Here is a 6,639-nt window from a genome sequence, read left to right as displayed (position 1 = left end):
AGAGGCTAACAAACCGTTTTCAGACACTTTGAGAAATTACTTGATGTGTAATGTATATTATGAAAAATTGACTAGTGTTTTTTGACCTTGAATGCATGTAAAACTATTGTAAGAGACCTCCAAAATTAGGACCCTTTAAAATGGCATAATAGGGGCACTTTAAAATAACCTTTTTTTTCTTAGTGTGAAGCACATTTTAATAATCAGATTTTTTTTCCCCACTGTAAAGTACCTTTTGAGTTTCCATGGATGTTAAAGGCTCTTTATGGAACCATAGATGCCAATTAAGAACCTTAATTTTTAAGACTGTGTGGCACTTTGTAAAAAAAAAAAAAAACATATCCTAAACACATTTTAGATTTAAAAGTATTAATTACCGGTTGTGTAAATTTTGTCGCTATCATCACAGAACAGAATTGGACAAAATATTTTCCTGAACCCTCCCCCTCATCTGTCATTCAACCAGAAAGCCCCGCCCCAAATTCACACCATTGGTTGACTCAAATTAGTTTTTCATGCAAAATAACCCTACATATTAAGCCAAGATATAAGAAAGTATTTTAAATGTCCCTCTAAAAATACACACTTCACCTTTGAGAAGAAAACAGAAAGGACTTGAATTTGAATCTCCTTTGCACAGTATTACCGTAATGACAGCAAAAGAAAGACTTCCTCTGGACATTATCTGATGTGAAAGATATGCTGTACCTTACATACCTAAAGAGAAAATTGAATAACGAACGGTATCCGAAACAAAATAAGCCATTGTCTAGGCCACGGACCTTGCTCGCACCATGTCACGAAATATGTACATTCACATCAATTTGTCTCTAATTATGATTATGATACAGTATAAAATATGAAATTGATCTCTTTGTACAGCACTGCTTTGTCATCGGGCTTCCGTGCAGCGGTTATGCAACTGATCCAGCATAATATATCTGAAAGAGGGACCTCTATGACACTCTCTCTCTGTATAAATGGCTTTTCTGCTCAACAATTGTCATGAATCCTGTAAATGTGATCCTGCAGAGTTTTGTGTGTCTGTCTGTGTGTCATATGTTCTATTTTTTACTTGCATAATTATTTATTATATGGACATCAGTTGGAACTAAACTGTTCATTATATCTATCATGTGACAGATGTACCATCATATCATATTTATAATATGCATATAGTTAGGGCCGTCACTAACAGGTCGAAAGGTGGTGACAATTCTAGGAATAACAAGAAAAAAATGACTTAGGAACAGCATTGCTAACACAATATTGATTTTTTTTTTTTTTTTTTTTTTTTAACCATGTTAAATCTTGCCAGGTTTCGTTAACTAGTTTCTGTGGTTATGTATGCGTGCAATGTCTTTCCAGCCCCTCAGCAGGATTTTAAATATATCAGTGAATATATGTTGACATCTCATGGACTATGAGTGAATGAATTATAGTGTTGCATCTGGAAGTTTGTGTTTGTTCACAATGCACACAGGTTAACCATATGATTATATGGGTGAGTGCTCTGCATGTCAGACCACATTGTTCTCTGTATATCTGCTTTGAAAGTAAATGTGTGTGTATGGATGTGCAGTTGGAATGCATTATGCTATTGTGCATATGTGTGTGTGTGTGTGTGTGTGTATGTGTGTGTGTGGGAGAGAGAGAGGGAATTAAAATGGATACAGGATGGTCTACGTAATCAGTTTGATAGGCATCAATAAAAATAACCAACAAAGCCACATCTTTGTGTTTTTACTCATCTCATCCACTTACAATGAAATAAGTGAAGCAAACTGTTGAGGAGGATTAAGTAGAAGTGTTGATATAAAATACAATACACAATTGCCACAATTTTATAACTGTACATTCTTAAATATTGGTTGAGGGATCAAGTTAAATGGAGAAAAAATAAAAAATAAAAAAATAAATAAATAAATATATGCTCACCAAGGCTACATTTATTTAATAAAAAATACAGTAAAAACAGTAATATTGTGAAATATTATTACAATTTCAAATAACTGTTTTCTATTTGACTATATTTCACAAAGTAATTTATTCCTGTGATGCAAAGCTGAATTTTCAGCATCATTACTCCAGTCTTCAGTGTCACATGATCCTTCAGAAATCATTCTAATATGCTGATCTGCTGCTCAAGAAACATTTAATGTGTACAATTGTACAAAATATTTGTGTACAATATTTTTTTGATGAATAGAAAGTTCAAAAGAACAGTGTTTATCTGAAATCTAATCTTTTGTAACATTAGAAATGTCTTTACTGACACTTTTGATTGATTTAATGCATCCTTGCTGAATAAAAGTATTCATTTCTTTAATTTCTTTTCAAAAAAATAAAAATAAAAATTCTTTCTGACCCCAAACTTTTGAACGGTAGTGTATAATGCTACAGAAGCTTTGTATTTCAGATAAATGCTGTTCTTTTGAACTTTCTATTCATCAAGGAATCCTGAAAAAAAAAGTACACAACTGTTTTCAACATTGATAATAATCATAAATGTTTACTGAGCAGCAGATCAGCATATTAGAATGATTTCTGAAGGATCATGTGACACTGAAGACTGGAGTAATGATGCTGAAAATTCAGCTTTTTCCATCACAGGAATAAATTACTTTGTCAAATATATTTAAATAGTACACAGTTATTTTAAATTGTAATAATATTTCACAATATTACTGTTTTTTACTGTATTTTTAATTAAATAAATGTAGCCTTGGTGAGCAGACGAAACTTCTTTTAAAAACATTAAAAATCTTAGTGGTTCCAAACTTTTGGTCTGTACTGTGTATATATATATATATATATATATATATATATATATATATATATATATATATATATATATATATATACAAAACTTTGAACATTTTCCCTGGCTAACATATTAAATATTCTATGTGTAGTAGCCGACAGACGTTTTGTTTGCATACTAAATTGGCCTTGAATAGGCCTTTATTCTTAGTCAGCTCTACTTTGCAAATATCGTTGTTTTTGTGTGCTGAAGTGGGTCTTGTTTGGCATTTCATTCACATCGAACCTGCCTTGCAATCTCTGCTATTTCCTTCAGTAAATGCACATCTATTTTTTTAATTACTCAAAGCCCTAATGGAGATTTTACCCGTGAGCCATTTACTCTGATATGTTTCATATGCATTTTAATTAGATAAACGTAAATTAAATGCCCAGGAGGGGATTAGAGGGCTTTCTTTTCCACGTTCTTTCACCAATTTATTCGCCTTTCATCAAGCTGACAGCTATTGCTGTATTCTTCGGTCACCGCTGGATGTCAGTGAAGCTGCCTGCTGTGGTCATTAGAGCGCCTCCCAGCGGTGACGATGAGATTTGCATTCCTCGCATATTTATATTTAATTTTGTAAGGCAACAATAACCTAAATTTGTCAGCTAGACTTGTAGTGCCGCTGTGTGTTTTCCAAATTAACCGAAGCTTATAGGTTAATTCTGGTTGTGTATTTTATACACAAAAAATATCCTCAGCTAAGATACATAGTTGGAGATTATTAATATATTGCTAAAAATCCATCCATCAATGGCTACTTTCTAACACAATCCTGCAAAATAGCATATAGGCCTGTTCCATCAACACCAAGGTCGTGTGTCAAAACCTAATAAGCTAGACAGCAGCGCTACTTATCCTAGGTCTGTGCAGTATTTTGGTGCACCACAGGCAGATGATGCCCAAAAGTGTCTCTGTATCCGGCTCACAAGGTTTGAGTGTAAATCTACATTGAAATGTCAGTCCAGAGTGTTACTGTATAGTTATAATACAACTTATTAGTTCTAATCAGAATTAGGATGATTTCTTTTTAATGGAATATTGCAGTTATTATACATTATAATTATATTATAATAAAAATTATAATTAAATTATATTAATATCTGTGCACATCATTTTTTTTAAAGGTGCCCTAGAACCAGTTTTTACAAGATGTAATATAAGTCTAAGGTGTCCCCTGAATGTGTCTGTGAAGTTTCAGCTCAAAATACCCCATAGAGTTTTTTTAATTATTTTTTTTAACTGCCTATTTTGGGGCATCATTACATATGCACCGATTCAGCGCGCGGCCCCTTTAAATCGCGACTATAATACAGTGTATTTACAAAGTTCACACTGCTAATATAACCCCCGAATGGATCTTTACAAGATGTTCGTCATGCATACTGCATGCATGCGTCAGATCATGTGAGTAAAGTATTTATTTGGATGTTTACATTTGATTCTGAATGAGTTTGAGGTTATGCTCAATGGCTAACAGGTTAACATTACACACTGTTGGAGAGATTTATAAAGAATGAAGTTGTGTTTATGCATTATACAGACTGCAAGTGTTTAATAATGAAAATAGCGACGGCTCTCTTGTCTCCGTGAATACAGTAATAAATGATGGTAACTTTAACCACATTTAACAGTACATTAGCAACATGCTAACAAAACATTTAGAAAGACAATTTACAAATATCACTAAAAATATCATGATATCATGGATCATGTCAGTTATTATTGCTCCATCTGCCATTTTTCGCTATTGTTTTTGCTTGCTTACCTAGTCTGATGATTCAGCTGTGCACAGATCCAGACATTAATACTGGCTGCCCTTGTCTAATGCCTTTAACATGGGCTGGCATATGCAAAAATCGGGGTCGTACATATTAATGATCCCGACTGTTACGTAACAGTCGGTGTTATGTTGAGATTCGCCTGTCTTTCGGAGGTCTTTTAAACAAATGAGATTTACATAAGAAGGAGGAAGCAATGCAGTTTGAAACTCAATGTATGTCATTTCCATGTAATGAACTTTTGTTATTCAACTATGCCAAGGTAAAATTCAATTTTTGATTCTAGGGCACCTTTAATCCATGGAGATGTGTTTTGTAATCTATAATTAAAATATCTTTCCCTCCTTGCAGCGACATCTCTTCTCTTCTAACGTTTACGGTGCAAGGACTGGGTGCAAGCCTGTCACTCACATGAGATCGACCAAAAGCAAACCACAACCATCCAATCAATTCAGTCAAACAGCTTCTTGAACAAGAAAAAATGTAGGACGGGACTTGATTTTGTCCATTTGTCCATTGTATGACCTAATACATCCAGCGAGATTCTGAAGTGTGCATATGACAGACAATTTACTATCCCATGAGGCCACGGAAGAGGATTTGTGAATGGCAGTGAAGCGATGCAACTGATGCTGGTAGGTCACATGATGATAATAACAACATGGTGAATGTAGTACATCCTGATAACATTCATTCTACACACATTCATACTATAGAACACACTTTTTAGCAGTCGTGAAGTAATCTCAGGTGAAAAAAGTACACTTCTATAATGTACTTAAAGTGCTCTATTTTCGTGCACTAATTTTGTACTTAAAGGTGCTCTAAGCGATCCTGGGTGGAGTAACTTCCTGTTGACGTTCGAACTGTTGTCAAACAAAACAGAGGCTAGCTAGACCCTCCCTCCTCCTCCTCCTCCCCCTCCCCTCCGTGCTTCCTGAAACAGTCATGAACGCGCATTTTATAATAATTCTTGTCAGTTATTGGCTGGAGCATGTTTATTATGATTTGTGGTCCAGGCTGCACCAGTTTGTTTTTATTGCCATTTTTGGAGCTTGTGGCGACTACAGAGACCGCATTTTTTTACAGTGTGTTCAGGGGACAGGCAGCTAGCGGATAGTGGGGAGATGTTTGCTGTATGTGACAAAAAATGTTTTGGCCTAAAAACGTGTGACATCGCTTAGAGCACCTTTAATATACTAAAAATTCTTTGTTAGTACTTACTCTTAAGAAGATCTAAGTATGTGCTATTTTAAGTACATTATAGAAGTGTACTTTTTTCACCTGGGATTACGTATTCAAAATAAGTACCTACTCAAAATGTGATTTTGGACACAGCCAAGATGTCGCTGCAAGAGAGAGGGTAATACTGAAGTCAGATGAATTAAAAAAAATGATGTGCCTGGATAAATTATTTATAATAAATACAGAAATATTGGATAAAAAACAAGAATTGTCAATTTAGAAAATCACTCATTAAATCATGATTGACAATTCTTCTTTTTTTATGTATATTGCAGTATTTATTATAAATTATTTAGCCTACCTGAGCACATTATTATTATTATTATTTTGAATTCATGTTTAAAGGTCAGAACAGCAAAAAATAGCTCAACTGCACATTTTTACTGTGCAGTAAAAAGATCTGTTATTACAAGGCCTACAGTTAAATGGTTAAATGAAAATTCTGTAATTTATTACTCACCCTCATGCCGTTCCACACCTGTTCTTCAGAATGCAAATTAAGATATTTTTGTTGAAATCCGATGGCTCAGTGAGGCCTGCACAGCCAGCACTGACATTTCCTTTCTCAAGATCCATTAATGTACTAAAAACATATTTAAATCACTTCATGTGAGTACACTGGTTCAATATTAATATTATAAAGCAACTAGAATATTTTTGGTGTGCAAAAAAATAAAATAATAATGACTTATATAGTGATGGCCGATTTCAAAACACTGCTTCATTAAGCTTCAGAGCATAATGAATCAGTGTATCGAATCAGCACTAAAGTCACGTGATTTCAGCAGTTTGGCGGTTCGACACTCG

This window comes from Chanodichthys erythropterus, chromosome 19, assembly GCF_024489055.1.
Source record: "Chanodichthys erythropterus isolate Z2021 chromosome 19, ASM2448905v1, whole genome shotgun sequence".
NCBI lineage: Eukaryota > Metazoa > Chordata > Actinopteri > Cypriniformes > Xenocyprididae > Chanodichthys > Chanodichthys erythropterus.
Note: the sequence above shows the minus strand (reverse complement) of the source record.